This window comes from Terrapene carolina, unplaced genomic scaffold (genome assembly GCF_002925995.2).
Source record: "Terrapene carolina triunguis isolate 2854851 unplaced genomic scaffold, T_m_triunguis-2.0 Scaffold23, whole genome shotgun sequence".
In the NCBI taxonomy this organism is placed as follows: domain Eukaryota; kingdom Metazoa; phylum Chordata; order Testudines; family Emydidae; genus Terrapene; species Terrapene triunguis.
In genome coordinates this window covers 28,942,893-28,963,493 of record NW_020664374.1, presented here as the reverse complement: position 1 = coordinate 28,963,493, position 20,601 = coordinate 28,942,893, and positions in this window count along the sequence as shown.

Below are 20,601 nucleotides of genomic sequence, written 5' to 3'. Positions count from 1 at the left end.
GTGTGTAATGGGAGTATGGGGGTGGATTGACAGTGCATGTGGAATGAATGATAGGGTGTAAGGAACAAAGGCATGGAAGGAGTTAGTACATTAGCAGGAGACACTTGTGTGTACAGTTATACCAGGGATCGGTAACCTTTGGCATGCGGCCCCCCAAGGTAAGCACCCTGGTGGGCCAGGCAGGTTTGTTTACCTGCCGCATCCACATGTTCGGCCGATCGCGGCTCCCACTGGCTGTGGTTCGCCGCTCCAGGCCAATGCGGGCTGTAGGAAGTGGCGCGGGCTGAGGGATGTGCTGGCCAAAGGTTGCCGATCCCTGAGTTATAGAAATTACAATCCACTGTTTCATTTTTAAAGATGGGTAGATATGTTAGTTTGAACTACACCACTGCCCTTATTAATGACTGTGAAACAAATTTAGTATTGATACTTCTCTAAAACTAAAAAAAACTCACCTGCCACTGTCACATAGCCTCTGTCCTCTCTAAGAGGAGTCAGGGCCCAGGTTACCTAGGCTGGGCTTCTTTAAAGAGAATCATAGAAATAGAGGTCTGGAAGGGATACAGATTTAGTCCATTCTCACATTCTGAGGCAGGACCAAGTATAACTAGACCATCCCTGACAGCTGTTTGGCAGTTCTTACGAACAGGCTAGACAGTGATGGGGATTCCACAACCTCCATTGGAAGCCTAGTTCAATGCATAACTGACCTTCATAGTTGAAAAGATTAGATATTAGGGGACAATCTAAATCTCCCTTTGTGTAGATGAAGCCCATTACTACTTGTTCTACCTTCAGTGAACATGGAGAACGGATCACAGTCCTCTTAAATCTTCTAATGCATTAAGGGTTGTTAATCAGGTCCCGCCTCAGTGGTGTGGTGGTGGTGGTGTTGTTTATTTTAAGTAAATATGTCCAGTTTTTTTAACCTGACCTGTGAGGAAAGATTTCTAAACCTTTTATCTTTTGTTGTTGCTCCTCTGCTCTGGACTGTCTCCAATTTGTCCACCTTTTCTAAAATGTGCCTAGAAATGGACACAGTGCTCCAGCTGAGGCCTCACCAGTGCTGAGCACAGAAGGAGAATTGTCTCCTGTCTTTTATATATGACATTTCTGTTAATATGTCTTGGAATATTAGCCGTTTCCACAGCTACATCACATTGTTGACTTGTATTCAACTTGTGATCCACTGTATCCCCCAGCTCATTTTCAGTAGTACTACCACCTAGAAAGACACCCCTGTTTTGTATTTGTCTTGGATTTTTTTTCCTTCCTAGGTACAGTACTTTGCAGAATTTCATCTTGTTGATTTCAGACCAATTCTCCAGTTGAGGTAGGCACCAGTGGGTGTGTGACCTCTCTATTGCCCCATAGTGTCTAAACAACACAATGGGCCAGGAGTGCATCTGCTGTAGATTACACATGCAGAGACTACCTGGAGTTCTCAGGTGGTCTGCATTGCCATTGACTTTAATAGCAATGGAGTTTACTAGTGTAAATAAGTTGGAAACTGTGGAACCACAATAATTGAAAGGCTTCAGTGAACTCCCAAAGAAGCCTATTTAAACTGTCTGTAGCTCCTCTCCCCACTTGTGACCCTATAATAGTTGACTGTGATCTTTACTTCTCTCTAGTAGGCCCCACAACTCTGCAATGGGCCCCAATACCTGTGAATATCTACCTCAGAGTTACCCTGCGTTTGAAGTTCTCATTGTGGGGCACAAGAACTCTGACAAATTATCCTCAGAGTCCCAATGGCTATGGAATATGTATGTTATTTTTATTCTGCAAGCCTGTATGTACATCAAATATTTATTTGATTACCCCCTGGCTCCTGTGCACTGCAAAGGAAAGGAGAGCACTGAATAATACTTATTGGAAGGCATGACATTCCAGGGTGCATCCAGACCAGTGAGGTATTGTCACCTGTGCCCTGCAACCACAGGCGTGTGCAGCACATTTCATTAGGGTGTGCACCCAGGGAGCCCTCCCCTAGCCCCACCCCCACCCTGCCCCCATCCACTCCCTCCTACTTCCCACCCTCTGACTGCCCCCCTCAGAACCCCTAACCCCCCCTGCTCCTTGTCCCCTGACTACCCCCTCCTGGGACCCCTGCCCCTAACTGCCCCCCAGAACCCCACCCCCTATCTAAGCCTCCCTTCTCCTTGTCCCCTGACTGCCCCCTAGGACCCTACCTGTCCCCTGACTGCCCCGACCCTTATCCACACCCCCACCCCAGACAGACCCCTGGGACTCCCACACCTATCCAACCGCTCCCCGCCCCATGACAGGACCCCCAGAACTCCCGACCCATCCAACCCCTTCTGCTCCCTGCCTACCTCGACCCCTCTCCACGCCCCTACCCCCCCACCCGCCCCCCCCCCCCCTATCCAACCCCCCCTGACTGCCCCCGCCCCTTATCCAACCCCCCTGGCCCCAGACCCCTTACCATGAGGCTCCTAGCAGCATGTTTTGCTCCGCGCAGAGCCAGACACACTGCCCTGTGGCAGCGGGCAGCCCCGCCCCTCAGAATGCTGCGCATGCGGCGGCATGGCTCAGGATGAGTGGGGAGCATGTTTGCCTCCCCGCGGAGCCAAACACTGCCCCGTGGGAGCGGGCAGCCCCGGCCCCCAGAGGGCTGTGCGTGCGGCGGCAAGGCTCCGGGGGAGGGGGGAGGGGGGAAGGCGGGGCAGGAGCTGGCGACTTGCTGCACTCAGCCGGGTGCTCCGGCCTGGGAGCGCGGAGCCCGCGGCTTGCTGCGCTGGGGGAGTGGGGCCATTTGCCCACCCCTGCATTAGGGTGTGCCTGGGCACACCCCGTGCGCACGCCCATTCCTGCAACTGTGGCGTGCCTCACAGTGCATTGTTCCTGTAGTGCCCGCCTGGGCTGCTCACAAACTGCCTTCCCACATGCAAGTCATACCCTGAGTGTTGTGTGTAGCTGCAGCCTGGCAGCCACTCTTCAGTCACACTCTGGCTTCCACTAGCCTTAGGTACCACGTGCCTGGAGGCTCCAACACATTCCCAATCTCAGCCCTTCCTCAAAAATGTGAGTTCTGTACTTCACTGTCCAGCTGTCTCCTGGATAGTTCAGATAACACAGCTGCATTGTTCCTGTAAGGGAACACTATACAACACCTTGCTCCTTTTTAAATGGAGTTACCACACAGCCCAGTTAATCCACAACACCGGATTAGTTTTGATTCAAGAATAAAACAATTTTAACTAAAAAGAGATGTTTTAAGTGAGTACAAGCACAAGGCATTAAAGATTACAAGAGAAATACAGATCACTTTCTAAACTTAACAATCTAGAACTAGTTTTGGTTCACAGTGAAGTCCCTTACCTACGTTTTCAGGTAAGGGACTTCACTACCTTGCTAACAAAACTCTTAGGCCAGGGTCTGCTCCCGAAGTCCAATGGCATTTCTTTTGTCCTCTTAAGTGAAGAGAGACATAGACAGGGAGCGAGAACTTGGGCTGTCTTTGCCCCTCACTTTTATAGTTGTTACCCTTTGAAATGCAATTTCCTGTGAGTGGACCCCCCCCCCCAGATAAAGTTCTTTCCAGCTGAGAGCAAGGAGACATGGAATCTGGTAGGAAAGATGTATTAAGATGTTCCTTCTCTCCCCTCTGTTTGCTGAGATGCAGATTTTCTTTGTCATCATTCTTCCCCCTCTTGCTGTCTGAGGACTGTTTATAGCTTATATGCAAATTGAGGTAAACACATCCCTTTGTATAAGACCAGCTTGCTTGACTGGTTCTAGCTAATTGGGACTATTTGAGTTTGAACTTGTCTTTAACATCATACACAGGGGATTTCATAACTTTACACACACCAATATTATTGAACAGCACGTTATTAGTTTTGAAATGATACCTCACAAAGCATATTTTGGACGGTGATTATTACAATAGTGTGTAGGGTGCAAATACAGCAGTGTGTAGGGTGCATTCGGTCATAGAAGGACACATCAGGAAGGCAGAGGTCTGTTGATAGAGCATTGGGTAGGGAGTGAGAGAGGAGATGAGCGACAATACAATTTTCTTCTTATTTCTCTCTCTCCTCTCCCCTTATAATCCCCAAGCAAATGTAATGTATTCAGAGCTATAATTCCAGGGGAATCACATGGGATAATATCCAAAGAATATGCCTGTTACTTCGATGTTAAGGATTAAGTTCTCTGCAGTATTTTTTTGTGATGTTCTGTACCTCAGGGGAACACTCTGCACCCCCATGTTCATCCTTATAATATGATTGTGTGGTATCCAGTGCAAAGATTGTCATGTCAGGTGTCTTTGGAAGGCTCGTGATGCACTGAGCATTGTTGTTATAGTAATATTACTAAGTTATAATTTCATGTATATAGTTATGAGGCTGAAAATGTGTGTAAAGCAGGCCCAGGCAAAACCTCATCAGGGCATGTATGGGACAAACCCAGTCCAGCCTCACAGGAACAAAGGACACTGGTCTAGGCAGCAACAAAGGATCTGTTGGACTCTCAAGTGAATCACCCCCCTTCCTTTGGTCAGTTTGGGATTGCAATAAGGTAATGCTCACCTGACTCTGAACGGGTGGGGGGGGGGGCAAAGCCAAGAGGGAAGAAAGAATATGATAAAAGGGAGAGACGTTTGCCGTGCTCTTCTCTCTCTCTCCCACCTACATCTACAGACACAACCACCACTAAGCAACTGAAGCGGTGATCAAAGGGGAGAGCCTGGCTGAAGGGCAACCAGCCAGCCTGTGGTAAGAAGCATATACATTTGTAAGGGCACTGAAAATGTTAAAAGGAGCTTAGAATGCACTTTGCTTTTATTTAATTTGACCAAATCCGACTTATGCTTTGACTTATAATCACTTAAAATCTATCTTTGTAGTTAATATATTTGTTTATTCTACCTGAAGCAGTGTGTTTGGTTTGAAGCGTGTCCGAGGCTCCCCTTGGAATAACAAGCCTCGTACATATCAATTTTTTTGTTAAATTGACAAACTCATAAGCATGCAGCATCCAGCAGGCATAACTGGACACTGCAAGATGGAGGTTCCTAGGTTTGTGTCTGGGACCGGAGATATTGGCTAGTGTCATTCGGTTGCAAGTAGTTGGGAGCAGCTTACATGCCAGAGGCTGTGCGTGAACAGCCCAGGAGTGGGGGTTCTCACAGCAGAGAAGGGTAAGGCTGGCTCCCAGAGTCAAGGATTGGGGTGACCTAGCAGATCACTGGTCCAGATAACACCAGAGGGGAACGTCACATTTTTATAGGTGAAATTCATCCCGCAGGGAGTGTAAGCACAAGGCCAATGCACTAGTTATGCTCCATTTTAGGAACTGAATGAGACTCAAGTATACAAGGCTAAATTTCACCCCATGTGAATACTCTTGCCTTCATTCCCTTCTGAAATGGTAATGATGCAAGGAAAAGGAAATACAAAAATGTCATGGGAAATAAAGACTTGCACTTGTAGATCAACATAGGAAGAAAGATCATTCTCTATCAAAGGCTATTAAGCTTGTTGTATCTGAACAAGTGCAGGGCCACTGCCAAAGAACAAACAGTTAGATCACGCTGAGGCCAGGGAACTAAAGTGGAGAAATGCATATTGATTAAAAAAACACCACCATAAATCTCTGCCCCCCCCCCAAAAAAAGGACTAAAAGAAGCTCTTCATGTTATTTCACAGCATAACTGAACAAGTAGTAATGCTACCAATACAATGTGTCCATATGCTCTATACTGTGCTTCATCTGACTATTTTTAAAGCTGTCTTCTCAAGCTACACAGCTCCCCCATGTGTTCATTTCAGAACCTTAAACCTCAATCCACACATCCCATCAAGTGTCACCTGTGCAGATTCAGCAGCCTTGAGAGATACGTGGTGTATACCTTTAGGTTGTCAAGCCAAAATTAAATGGTGACTTTTAAAAATAAACCTTGGAGTAAGCTGCATGTTACTGCTGGAAGCTGTGATAAAGAGGTCTGACAGAGGGAAAATTGAAAAGTTCCTTCTATTATAGCACACAAATACCATTATCCCTGACTTTTTATCTCCTGCCTTCAAAGATTTCTGATTTAACCCCTTTATGTGCAACCATAACGTTTATGATTTACAAAAGGGGCTGTGACGAACTAGGACTGTTCTTAATGTGGCCTTTGAATGCTGAGTGGGGACAGTCTGCACTGGGGGATGGGAGACTGGCCTTGAGGGAAGATACCTGAGCATGTAACGTGAGAACCCAGGAAGGGAGTTGGAAGCCAGGTGATACTTCTGCCCAGGAAACTGGACAAAGGCTGGGGGAAGAGCCGGGGAGAGGCGGGGTGAGAGACGCTGAAGAGAGTTAGAGTTTCAGGAGCTGGCTGGTGTAATGGAGGGGAGCTCAGACGGGGCTCTGACCCCCCCAATGGGGCTGTGGTGCCCCTGGGACCCCAAGATGGACCTAACTGGGGGGGTCCTGTTGTCTGTACCTGCAAGACCTGTCTTGGACTGTGTTCCTGTCATCTAAATAAACCTTCTGCTTTACTGGCTGGCTGAGAGTCATGGTGAATCGCAGGAAGCCAGGGGTGCAGGGCCTTGTCTCCCCCCACACTCCGTGACAGGGGCACCTTGGGCTGTACAGAAATTCTGTACATGCTGCCATCCCACATCCATCCTGCAAAGACCAATGAACGTTCTATTTTAAAGCATTAAATAAGGTGTATGATTATTTTTGTCCACTACTTTTGTATGATCACATATGGATCATGACATGCAGGTGAATGAAAGACTGACCCAGGGATGGAGTTAAGCAGCAGGCCCCAACTTTAGTTTAGTGTCACTCCCCATGTTATCTTCCCCTTCCCTTTAATACGGCAGGGATTTAAGTGGGCTTGTGGGGTGGATGGTATCAAGGGAGATCTCAGCCTGTGAAGATTTCAGGTCTCCCCTTCTCCTTACAGATAAGATCCACAGACATGTCCCAGGTCTTATGTACCTCTGGGATCTGGCCTTCATTGACCCTGTCTGCAAATTGCAATGAATTAAACTTCCCTATACTGATTTGTAACAGTAAAATACTTATTCTTATTCCTTTTAACTACAGGTGGTCTGAAAAATTCAGCTGAAACAGTTTTCTGATGGCAAATGTAGGTCCATTAAAATAGAAATGCTTTGTGAAATATGTTGATTTTGCCAAAATCATGTTGCTGAAAAAATGGGTCAGGGAGGGGAGAGGAAGAGATTTTCTGACAATGTCAACATGTTTCAGAATATTTTGATTAAAACCCCCCCAGATCCTTGTCCATTTGGCCCAGCTGGAAAACACAATTCCCTCCTGATCCACAATAGGTGATTTGTCAGACCCACAGCATTCTGGAAATTCAGCTCAATATACCTCAGCAACAGGGAGGCAGGGCAAGATGGCCCCCAGATGCCTGGGGAGGCTTTAAATAGAGAGTGGGGAGAGAGCCAATCAATCATTCCCCTTGTGACGTGGGCCCCCCTGGCTAGTTAATAGGAGACAGAAACCTTTTCCCCACACATGTTCCCATGTATGCTGTGAGGCAAAAGGAGGGACTCATCTCCAACACGAGTGTGAGCTCTCTCTCCCAGGAGTTGGCCATCCCGCTGCTAGTCTGACCAAACTTCCCCCCACTCTCCTAAAGACAGGCGGGGCATTTGGCTTCCATCTTTTCCCTCTCTTAAATCATTTCAAATGAACAGAACTTGGAAATGTTTTTTTTGTGTTTTGGCTCCTCAGGCAATGTGTGATTCACAGGTCTACTGTGTGTTGAGAGCACCATCCAGTGGTAAAGCAGCACTTTAAAAGCAAGAATGTGTATTAATGCAGAAGGCTTCAAACCATTTTAATTGAGAAAATTTCAGGAGAGAAAATACCTATACAAACCTATCAGTTGTCACAACAGACAGAGGTGTCTCTAATACTTAGATTCTGAACAAAAAGCAAAAATAGACCTGCACTGCTATGTTAGAAGAAAACTGCAACCAGCCTTAGCCTATATAAGTGTGAATGTTAATATTGTAACATACAACTTTTAGCATGCATAAATTGCAAAATGTGTGTTAAATTATTTCTAACGGCTAAGCCTGGTAGGAGTAGTCATTTTGCTAATGAAAGGCACTTGTTACGCTAGCAGTAGTGGCATTCAGTATAAGGTAGTTAATCAACTTTCATCTGACTTCAGTCTAGCTTTCACAATCTGCCCAGGATTGGGGCTTTAAAGTCCGCTATGCAGCTCGCAGCCTAAATCTTTATAATCATTAATTAAAATGGCCTAACACTCAGTGAACTACAGTACAGAGCTAAGTGTTATCCCCCTTTTATAGATTGGCAGGGGTGGGGGGAGAAATGAGGTAGTAAATTAAATTACCTTGTCTAAGATTACAGAGGGAATTGGGTCACAGAGCTGTTTGCTGCTATTTTAATTGTTCACAAAGGGCCAATTTTCCTAAAAGGCCCCCCAACATCTAGGTATCTCACCTTACCATCATGTGAGATAAACAATTGCACCATGCTCTGTGTCCTTACATTGTGACATTGCATCACGGTGAGACAAATTCATGCCTTCACAAGTGACATAATGCTGTCATGTTGTGGCATCCTAACATTGCAAGGCCTCCTCATAAAGCATGAGACCCTCTAAAGAGCAGGGCACAAAGTTGTAGGAATGTACTTTGTCTAGGGAACACCGGCACGCACGCCAACTTCCTTGTCCTAACTACAATATTAATCAAAGAAAAAGGACCCCTGTGGTCTAGTAGCTACATTACATGACTGCAAGTCAGGAGACAGGAGTTGCATTCACAGCTCTTCTGTATGGACTGCACAGCCTTGGCACAGTCGCTCACCCTATCTGTTATTCATCTTGGGTGAAATTCATCCCTGTGTAGAAGACCCAGCACCTCTTAAGTCTGCAAAAAAAGCTTAAGTGAAGCTTCAGGGCTACCTAGACCTTCTGCAGGCTCTTCCCACATGGGTGACTATTATCTATTTTGTACAGGAGAATAGGACCTAAACATCTTTACAAAGTTGTGCTTTCCATTTAAAGTTTCATCCCTTTGAAAACCTCTTCTCTAATTTTAGGGTCAAATTCTGCTCTTGTATGGTGCACATATGGCTTCCAGTGACTTCACTGGGAACTACACATTCATCTGTCAGCATGTCTTGTCCCTTTATGTGCTGCCAACCTAACACCAACATCTCTACTTCCTTTCAGAGTTTCTTGCAGATGCTGCATACTCACATGTGCACACACAATTGATGTAATGTTTTTTTCCAGAATTCTGTGGAACCCCTCTGTCCCTTAGCCTAAAAGAGGTACATTCCCATGTTGACAGTCTTACTCAATAAAACTTGTACCATTGTCATAAAAAATCATGTCCTTCCAAATCTCTGCCATCATAGTATATGCAAACTAAGTACTGTGCAGATGGAGTACTTAGTTTTTAAACTGACCATTGCAAATGTGTACCATATAAAAAGGTAGCAAATGATTTTACACAGTAGTATTAGTTCTAGAAGTTTGGAATCATGTTTGAAAAATATTAGACTTTGAAAAATCTTCTCTCAACAGGATTGTGTGGCTGTAAATTCAGCCTACAGATAAAATAAACTTGTTCTTCTAACACAATCAAATGAAGAAACAAAGCTCCTGTGTGTTTTTTTTTAACATTTTTAATGCATCAATTTACTTGATAAATGAGAAGACCTACTTTGCACATCTCTAGAGTTAAGACTCCATTCGTTATTTCTCTGATAAGGAAATATCCATTCTTCCCTTTGGCTACTTTGTCCTGCAGAAAACAAAGAGGACTTTTGCTCTGTGCTTCCAGCTTGAATCCATATTGGTTGACTTAAAAGACACTATCAATGTAGCAAGATTCCAACTCTTGGTCACATGTGGTTTGTCACTGTTGGAGTTTTTGCCTACCCTTAGGGCAAGGAAACTAGATTAGATATCATCTTTGCACCTAGGATAAAACACTGTTAAGCTATATTTGCAGGTAAGCCTATTCCTCCCAGCAGATACAACAAATACAACATTTATCATTTTAATGAGTTTACAGGGGAAAACAGATTATTGTCATAAGCAGTGCAGGCTAATGGAAAATATTATTTATTGTGGTAGTAACCAGAGGCCTCAACCAGGATCAGGATTCCCCGTTGTTGGTACTTCACCAACATAGGTAGAAACAGTTCCTGCCTTGAAGAAGAATTTATGTTCTAATAAGATAAGCAATATAAGAAGGGTATGGAAGAGGAATACAGTTCAAGCAGGTGCAATATTTGTGCATCATTATATATACCTTTTAAAATCATAAAGGTACATCTATACCCAATGACCACTCACTCATTTCTTATTTTTGTAAATATTTTTTTGACCAAAAGAAATGGATCTTGACAGGACAAGGTAGGGTGTGTGTGTGTGTGAGGAGAGAGAACAAGCACAGGGAAAGGGGAAAAGTGCAGCTGCGATTTTCTATATAGCTACATTAAAACCATATTTTCAAATTCTGAGAACTAATTAGATGGCCCAAATTGCACACTTAACAGTTTAAATCAGGATTTACAGAAGTCATGTAAACTCCACATTCCAGTACTCAGATGTCCTATTTACTTGCCCAAATTTGAAATTGAGCCAGTGGAATCAATACTCATTCATCTTGTATTAAAAATCTCATTATCTGGAGAGCTATTACATGTTTGAAGTATGTGAGTAGGTATGCTGCCAAAAGCTAATGTGCACTCTTGGCAGCCTGGCATAGTGGTTACAGTCCAGCAGTAACACTCTCTGGTACATTTGTTTTGATGTAAACTCAGCAACCTTGCTTTCAAAATCAAGTATGAAATCTTACCCAGAGATTTTATTCAGATCTCCAGGTGATTATCAACCTTTCATTAGTCTCTGTCAAACAGCAGATGTACTATCTTCTACCATGTCACAATCTGCAGAACTTCCTTTCCATACAGCCAATGTCTTAAATTTTTCAGAACCCCAAAACAGGACATTGTTGAAATGGAGGTAGGAACATTTTTACCTAATGCCTAACTTAATATTATTCCCCTGAAAATATGGATCTCACCATTTTTGATAGCAGAAGTTACAAATTAATTGTATGGTGTATAGAGTCTGGACAGCCACATGCTCAACAAGAAGCCTGGGTGAAATTTGCCCTTACACGGAAGGCCAGAACAAGAACTATGCACCACTTCCATCCACTTAAACCCTCGAAATAGGGCCTGTGAAAAGTCAGGGGAATCTTGCCTCATCCAAATTAGTAAGAATAGGGCAGAGACTCAGATATATAGCTTTTTTAAAATGGTGGTATTCGAGTTTTAGCAAACTTGTCGTCAGATTACTTTTCCTTATACATCCAGCTAACAAACAACGTAAAGCTTAAATATGAACAAAGAGTGAAGTAAAATATCAAACATAGTAGCAAATAGTGTTGATGAGTTCAGCTAAACAGTGATGACAATCTCTCCACAAACACATACAACAAAAAGAGGGGTTCACCATTCAGAGCAACTAAACCTGTGTTCCTGCTCTATAGTCCAGCAAGGGCTTCTTCTCTCAGATTTCTGGCTTTCCTGGCCATCACCTCGCTTGGACGAAGACATGTGTCTTTCTGACTGGAGTATTTCCAAGTTGCTCCGCTGCCTGATTATATTGTGAATTCACCAGGAAAGTCAGACTGCCTAAGACAACCTGCTTGGCCTTTCTCTTTAGAGACTGTTAATAGTGTAATTGCGGCAGTTATAATTTACTGCACAACTCTTTCTATGCAAGTTTATTTATTCTTAGAGTAAAAGCATTACAGAGAAATCATAATACAAACAATAAAAGAACCTACACACATGCTAATAAGCTTACCCCAGAGCAACCCAGCTCTGACATGGGATCTGGCAGGTGATTAATCCTTCAAACCCTACAGAGACTTCTATGGTCACAAGTTCACAACAGCTTCAGCTCAACCTAGCATGTAGTCTTCTGGGGCTTCAGTAGGTCAAATCCTTCCAACCCTTCTCTAAGGATAGGGGTCCTCCATGCACCAGAAGTCCTATCTATTTGCTAGATCACGAGGAAAGCCCTGAACCTGTTTAAAACCAAGCCATTTATCTAAAAATCCTTTCTTTGTCTGTTGGTACCTAGAGAATCCAGTTTGAATTGCTATATATGAACCTCTTCCGGGGGTGGCTGAAAGGGCTGGTAAGCGGAAGAATTACATTACATACAATCTCACAATAACACATAATCAATTGCATTTTAATACAATGAACTTACTTAATTCAATGAGGTTTAACTTAATTCATTAACGTCTGTCCAGGATATTGTGCTCTGTCACAGTTGTTTTAAGCCCTTCCCTAGAATGTGAAGTAGAACCACTATGCTGTTCAGCCAACTACTATTCCAACATTCTACAGGTTGCTTTTTATATAACACTCTGCTAAACTTCATTTCAAGATGTTATAGCAGTTTCTTTTCTCATACAGTAGTCCTCAACAGACTTTATCTTTAAATGACTTGGTTTTTTCCTGCATTAAATGTAAGACCTTTTCAGTTTGATATCTATCGCTATAGACATTGATACTATTGATACTTTCTTAAGGTGCATGAGTGTAATCCCCCAAACAATATAAACCCAAAGGAATTGCCTCCGATTTTCTGTAAATTGATTTAGATTCAGTCCAGTGATTTCTCCAAGCCAACAACTAGGGTCTCCAGAAGAAGTGGCAGCTGATGCCATGGACCTTAGAGGAGGAGGAGGAGTTCAGTGAAAATGACTCACTCTTTGGTTGGTAATCCCACATGCTTGCAGTGCTCTGTCCTCTGCTATCCATAAGCACAGTGAATTCATCCTACTTATGTTATACTAATCAGTCCATTAGTCAAACAAGTCCAGAATCCTCCCTTCCAGTAGTGACCAATATCTGATGTTTCAGAGGAAGTGTGTTCATGTGGGGGGAGGTGGTGACTAATTCAGTTAGCTAAAGCCATGTGAGAATTAGCCTCAGTGCAAAGGCTTGAAGGACTTCTTTTTAATGAGCTCAATTGTCTGTATAACCTGCCACATCAGCATTTGATATATAGCACTGAAAAACAAATGTCTTCTAACTGCATGCCCTGTTCTCCACAACTGTATAGAAGGAAAGCACTAGCAAGTCGTTGCCCAAGATGGTACTCTTACTCTGTCTATAATATCTGTCTTTGATGTGGCAAGTATGCCTGACTGTGATAGATGAGGATGATGTTTTCCACCTTACCAAGTTGTCTGGCAAGATGTAGAAACTTTTAATAACCTGCTGTTATAGTCATAAAATTCCCACATGGCAATCTGCGTAACAGTCTGTTCTCTTTTTACAAAATGCAGGTGGTGACACACCTCGGCTTTCTCCACACCTCTGGGGCCTGGCCTTCCTCTTGGTAAATGTCAAGATTGGTCTGAGGCAAAACTTTTACATACATCATGATTCAAGGTGCCATTAAATGAATTCTTCTAAATTTATAGAGGCATCTTCACTATGTGCAGGTTGTAAATTACTTTCTATTTATGCTTCCACAGAGTGAAGGATGAATAACCCTTTACCATTAAAGAATGCTTGATAGACAACCATCTATTTACTGCTCTTGATATTTTGTGTGTCTATTGAACGTGTCTCTACTCTCCCCCTCCCAACACACCTTTCTTTAAATCCTAAATCTTCAATACTTGTGCCTTTAATGCTGTAGATGAACAAAGGCAAAGCAGGAACAGGAGCAAATAGGATACTCGGTATGCTACCATTGGGCAACAACTAATATCACACTCAGCATTCTGTTATCAACTGGCACCTGATTGCCTCAACCAGTTTTATGCACTGTGTTATCCCATCCGTCTGCATGACAAATGAATGTCCTGCTGCATCTATGTTCACCCTTCCTTTATCTGAGATTCACAAGGAACTTCAAAGACATGATGCAATTTCTCTGCAGAAATTATTACCTTACACAATTGCTCAGATGTCTATCTAATTCAACTTGTCCCTCTAAATCAAGCCATTTCAGGAATCTGATTACAAGAACAAATAGAAAAAGGCTCTGCCGTGTACTGTAGCAACACCAAACTGAAAATTAATTACTTTAGAGGCTGATCCCATCCAAATTGCAACAAGACTGTAGCCAAGTCCCACAGCCTCAGAATCACATTCCCCACATAGACATTCTAATTGACTCATTAAAACTGACTGTGTCAGTTTTAGACACTAAAGGAAAAATCTGCACGCCAATCTAACGGGAGCTTGACAAATGCCTTCTCCAAAAGCATGCAGCATATTGCTAAACAAAGATCCTTTCCCTCTGAGGGGAAAGAGACTCTTTTATTGAGGGGTAGAAATTGATGGGTCTGGTCTCCCTAACTGGCTTTAGCTTCAGTATGAAAGGGTCTGTATGCCCAAGGAGATAGGGGCATAGAAGAATAATGTGGTGGAGCTGATATGGAAGTCTAGTCTTGTATGACATTACGCATCCTGAGTGTTTCATAGACACTGCCCAGCATGCACTGGCTTCCACTTCTACTGGTTTGGACACACTTGTTTGGATTCTATTGGTAGGTAGTCACTAATTGCCCTCCTAAACCGATTACATCCTGGCTATGTATTAACATTAAACTGAGCGAAATTGGCCAGAAATAATCTGAACAGCTGAATCCAAATGGACTTCAACCAATCTGAACCAAACCCAAATTAAATTTAAAAAGGTGTGTTTATGAGGTAATGTGCAGTAGTTTTCTGTAAAATCAGAAATGTGCAATAATCATTATATTGGAATTCAGGGAATGATTTTCAAAGTTACAAAGGGGATGTACAGGCAGATGTATGAGGGTATGTGTGTATTTGTACATGCATGCACACGTGCATTACATGATCCAATCCAAATGGATAAGATTTCTGCAGAAAGCTCAAGTGTACAGCAATTATTTTGGAAGCCTGAAATACCCCAGCTCTAATCTACACCTCTACCCTGATATAACACGACCTGATATAACACGAATTCGGATATAACGCGGTAAAGCAGTGCTCTGGGGGGGGGGGCCTGCGCACTCCTGTGGATCAAAGCAAATTCAATATAACGTGGTTTCACCCATAACGCGGTAAGATTTTTTGGCTCCCAAGGACAGTGTTATATTGGGGTGGAGGTGTACCACACACTTTGTCCATGAAATTGTATTTACTTACTTACGGCTGATAATTTTAGCTCCATGGGGATAATTTACAAAAGCACAAAGGGGACTTAGGTCAACTACTGGTTGAAAAAATGCCAATTATTTTTCAACTTTGAAGTGTGTTTCTTTTTCTAAATTTCCCCTGAAAATTCTTCTGTTTCACAAAAAAAACAAAAGATTTTTTTTTTAAAAGAGGGTTTTTTGGAAAACAATTTTTGGGTAAAATTTCATTTTTTTGTTTTGTTTTTGTTTTTTGTTTTTAAATAATCTGACTCTCAAAAAAACACAATTTGAATTTTTTTTTCAAACCAAAGGTTTAGGTGAAAATAATAATAATAATTAATAATAATAATAAAAACATTTAAGAGGTTGATTTTCCAGTTTTTCATCAGTCCTCCCCCTGATGATTTCACCCAAAATGTAAATTTTTGCAAAAATGCAAATTTTGGTCAAAAAGTCACTTTGTCAAATGTTTTGGTGGAAACAAATTTGACCAGAAGTAAATGGTCAAATTTGTTTTAGACTGTTAGAAGGAGCACTTGTTTCAAGATATCAGTCAATTTACAGATGTAATTTACAGGTAGTAACCACCAAAACAAGACAGGCCATTGGTCTCAATATCCTGACTATACCAAGAGAAATATGCTGGTGTTCTAAGTGTTAAAGGTGATTTGCAATTATTTTGAAAAACCCAGCAGCTGTAGAGTTATTTATTAACGGCTAGATTTTTGTCTCTAAGGCCCAGTCCCAAAGAAAGAGAGTGCAGTGGAGATATTAATTGCAATATAGACATACCTTTGGAGTACATGGAATGAGAATTTCACTAGCCCCTATGAAAGAGGAAGAGGCGTACTGTGCTCTCTCTATCTCTTTGTGTACTTAAATAGTATCTTTACCTTATTTAGCAGATCCTACAGTAGACACTCACTGGCTCCTCTGTAAAATGCCACAGCATAAACAATGACCCCCAAGTATCTGCATCTGTGTCCTTTTATTTTTCATTTGCCAATCTCCATCCAGTTTACTTAGTGCTGGAAAAAACATTAGTTGTGCTCCAAGAAGTGCACATTCTAAACTGTGCAGGCAGAGTTCAAGTACATAATAAGCTGGGTGAGCAAGAGTAGGTCTAAACATAAAGTGGTACAAATATTTTTTTTATAATGCCAAACTATGATGGGGTGTATAAACTCCATCCTGTAGCAGCCACATGTGGATTAAAGGGCAGAACAATTACTTCCCTACCTGTGACTAAGTGGTTGACCAGCAGCAGCTAAGATAAAAGGCTGCTTCTAGAAAAAGAAGTCCCCTAGAGAGAGGAGTCTCCAGAGGGGAGGAGCTCTCAGGGAAAAAGGAATTTAGGGGAAGAGCTATCACATAGCTGGATGGAGGTCTAGCCTGCGAGGTGCTGCATGCCGGTATGGAGCTTGGAGGACTCTGCATCATCCTGAAGGTAGGAAGTGGCCCAGGGAAACACCAACAAGTCTCCTGAAGCAGACACAAGCTCTACTGCTTTGGAACTCGGAGTAGAGGGAGGGCCCTGATTCTCAAAGAGGTTTGTAAAAAGAAATCTGTCACAACGGGAGCAAGGACTACCAAACCCAGGATGGGGTCAAAAGGCTTAGGACAGAGTATTTGGACTTCTGTTTTATTGGACTCTTTATTATTCCGGAAGGGGTGGGGACTGTCAGCAACCTTGCCAGAGGGCTGTGTCATGAAAAGTGACAAAGTCACCCCAAGCTTAGAGTGACCATTGGCAGGGGGTACCAGAGCTAAAGAGGCTGCTATGCCATGTTTGGACAGGAGGGGGTGCACCAGCAAGTGACCCCTTTACACAAACACACAGTTCTTTCTCTGGGGATCTTGTTAAAAGAATTGGTAAAAGAGGCTGCTGCCTCTAATGGATGTGCCATCACCCTGTCTCTCACACAGGGATGTTGGCAGAGTAGGAACTTCCAAACAACCACACTCACCAGGCTTTGTCCTCATTGGGCTAGATCAGGGATCGGCAACCTTTGCCATGCGGCCAGCCAGGGTAAGCCCCCTGGCAGGCTGGGCCAGTTTGTTTACCTGCCACGTCCGCAGGTTCGGCCAATCGCGGCTCCCACTGGCCACGGTTCGCCGCTCCAGGCCAATGGGGGCTGCGGGAAGCGGCGCGGGCCGAGGGATGTGCTGGCCGCCACTTCCCGCAGCCCCTATTGGCCTGGAGCAGCAAACCGCAGCCAGTGGGAGCCGCGATCGGCTGAACCTGCGGACGTGGCAGGTAAACAAACAGGCCCAGCCTGCCAGGGGGCTTACCCTGGCTGGCTGCGTGCCAAAGGTTGCCAATCCCTGGGCTACATTCACAAAAGGATCTATGTGCCTAACTACCACTTTTTGTGCCTACACCCTAGGTTCAGGCCACACTGGGATTCACAAAGCTCCCACTCAAACTTGCTCAGGACCTACATCTTTGCAGTCTGAATTCTCTAGGTGCCTATGTCTCTGCCTTTGAGCATGCACACTGCAACCCCAGCTGTCTATGCCCCAGAGTATGCCCCAGGGGGAAGATACGTGTTCCTCTGTCTGATTTGTCTGCAGGGCCCAATCAGGTAAGCATGATCAGAGCTTGCCTGCCAGATTAGCCCCCTATAGAGAAGATTATCAGTGTGTTGGGGCCTCCCTCATAAGCTCAGTGGTTAGAACACTCAACAAGAGGACTTTGGATTTGAACTGGTATCTGCCACCTCTCAGGTTAGTGTTGGAACTACTGAGCTATGGGATGATCTGATGGATGGGGTGTGGCCTGAGGGGCTCCCTCAGTTTCTGCTCTCAAAGCTGTTCCACTGTGGATAAATAATGAAAGAATCATTGGATGAGAGAGAGAGAGCACACAAGCATGAGTGACTCTGTAGCCTGAGGGTTAGAACTGGAAAGGGGGAGACCTAGAATCCTTCTCCCCCCCCGCTCTGACTGTAATTATTTATCCATGGTGGAACAGCTCAACAGGAGAGACTGAAGGAGGTGCCACCACCGCCGTCCCGCCCCATCAGAATATTCTGTAGCCCCATGTTTAGGGCATTCAGATTAGAGAAGACAGGTCCCAGTTCAAATCCTTTCTTTCCTTAAGCAGACAGAGCACTTGAGGCAGGTGTCCCCACATTCCAGGTGAGTACTCCCACCTTTAGGCTAAATGTTATGAAGGTTATTCTCCTCTGCCTTGCTAAAAAGGCATAGGCGTCTTACTGCAAGGGAGGGTTTGCAGCTGAGGATCTTGCGCTGAGGGTGGTGCCTCCCTGCCACCCAGAATTAGTTGACTATCTGAGGAAGGGGCCAGGGCTTAGCACACACCTCTCGGCTTGGCATCTCCCCTTGGCTAGCTTAATGGAGGAAGTGCCTATTGTGCAGGCTTTTCCAATCACATTCTGAGCTCATTATCTTTCCCCATTCATTATATAGGGAGCCTAGGTAGCATCCTCAGGATTTGTGAATCCCCGTGATTTTCTAGGCACCTAAAAGTTAGGTGTGGTGATGCTGAACATCATGTCTACGTTTCTTAGTGAATCTAGCCCTCAGGTTTTTTCTTTTTCCTTTTCTTTTTTTTTTTAAAAATCTGTCTCACTGTTGTATTTAGGATGGTATCAGATTGGAGTTTTCCCTTATTTATTTTTATTTTAAAAGTACAATAATCGTACAAGGTGTAGTGGTATAGCAGTAATTATATAAATATATAACAGTGGCACAGCAAAATACAAAACAGACTATATGATGTGTGTATGGTATTTTCCATGTAGCACATGCATGTATTTAGTATGTGTAGCCTATTAACATTGCAGGTCATATGATTTGCTTTTTTTCTCTTTATTTTTCTCTTTCTGCTGTACACCAGACTGTGTTGACCAAGTTTGTGAAATCTCTGTCTCCTGAGTTAGGAATCCTTGGCGTTCAGAGTTGACACAGTATCTTTTATTATCCCACAGAAATGAGGCAGTTTAAATGCAAATGGGGCAGTGAAACACCGTGCTGGGTTTATGAACAATGTTCTTTAAAATAATCCATGGGTTTAATATACACATATCAGTACATTTTTTAGCTTCAATAAACCTGCAAAAATCAATGGAAAAAATGTGATTTTTTTTTCCTGGCATGCAGTCTTCCGTTACTAAAATGTATTGATTTGATGCTAATCCATTGGCACTTCACAATAAGGCCTTGGTGTTAAGTAGTGTATATTTCGTTATCAATATATGGGGCATGTAGGAGTGTGTAGATGTATTGCATGAGTGTATTGAACTGATTAGGAAAAAAAGTTCATTTTAATAACATTTATTTAAATTATGAGTCTATTGCTTTAACTGAAAGTTTTAAGCAGGATCATGAGGTGTGTGGTCTGATACAGGAAGGTTATATGAGGTCCTTTTAAAAGGCTGTTCTCAAAAATTATGGGACCCCAAGTATGAGGTGGGGAAAACATGAAAGGCAGTGTTGCTGATTCCTTGAAAGAGAAAGGCAAGTTGCATTGCTCTGAGGAGGTGGAAAGACATGTAAAAACTGTAACAATCTGGCAGAATTAATATGGCACCAATTCTGAGAGGTGCTCTTTAGGAATTTTTCAATGAAATGTGTTTTGGTTTTTTGGTCAGAAAATGCTGGTTCATCAAACCTTAAACTTTTTCTGGATGCTTATTTTTCAACAGAACTGTCTTGGGTCCAGAGAGACCCCAGAGTAGCCAATAGTCCAGTGGTTAGGGTGTTCAGCTAGGATGAGGGAGGTCAGGTTCATGTCCATGATATGCCTGATGCAGACCCGAGAATTGAACCTGGGGTGTAGGAGCGTACCCTAATCACTGGGCAATTGACTATTCCGGGGTGGGTGGGTCTGTTTGTGTGTCTTCATGGAGGAAAAAAATCATGAAAGGTCTCTGTTTTGTTCTGTTGGGAAATGAAAATGAATTCTGAAACCTTGACATTTTCCATGAAATGCAATTTGTTTTCTGGACACCTTTACTGCTGAGAAATTCCTGTCCCAATGGGAGCTACAGATGTTTGGGGTCTCTCAGTATCTGGCACATGCAGAACAATGGACATATGATTAATTGGTTGCATTCTAACATATGGCACATCCTCATCAAGTGACAAAAAAACATAGGGAACCTCTGCTAGCATGCCAGCTAGCAGAGTGGTTGTGTAATGCAGTGTATGTTTATGAGTTTACCTTGTGCCCAGTCCATGGAGGATATAAGTCTGTGACAGCCTCCACCTGTGCAGCTTAGCTCTTTAGCTCAAGCAGAGGCTCATGATCTTAGCAGTCCCTTGCTCAGCTTCCAGCGTCTGCCAATACAGTGGCTGTAACTGTTATATTTTATCTCACCTCCTTGTCCACCACAGAAATAGGCACACATTGCCAGAAAGAACTTTGCTTTTGAGAGTG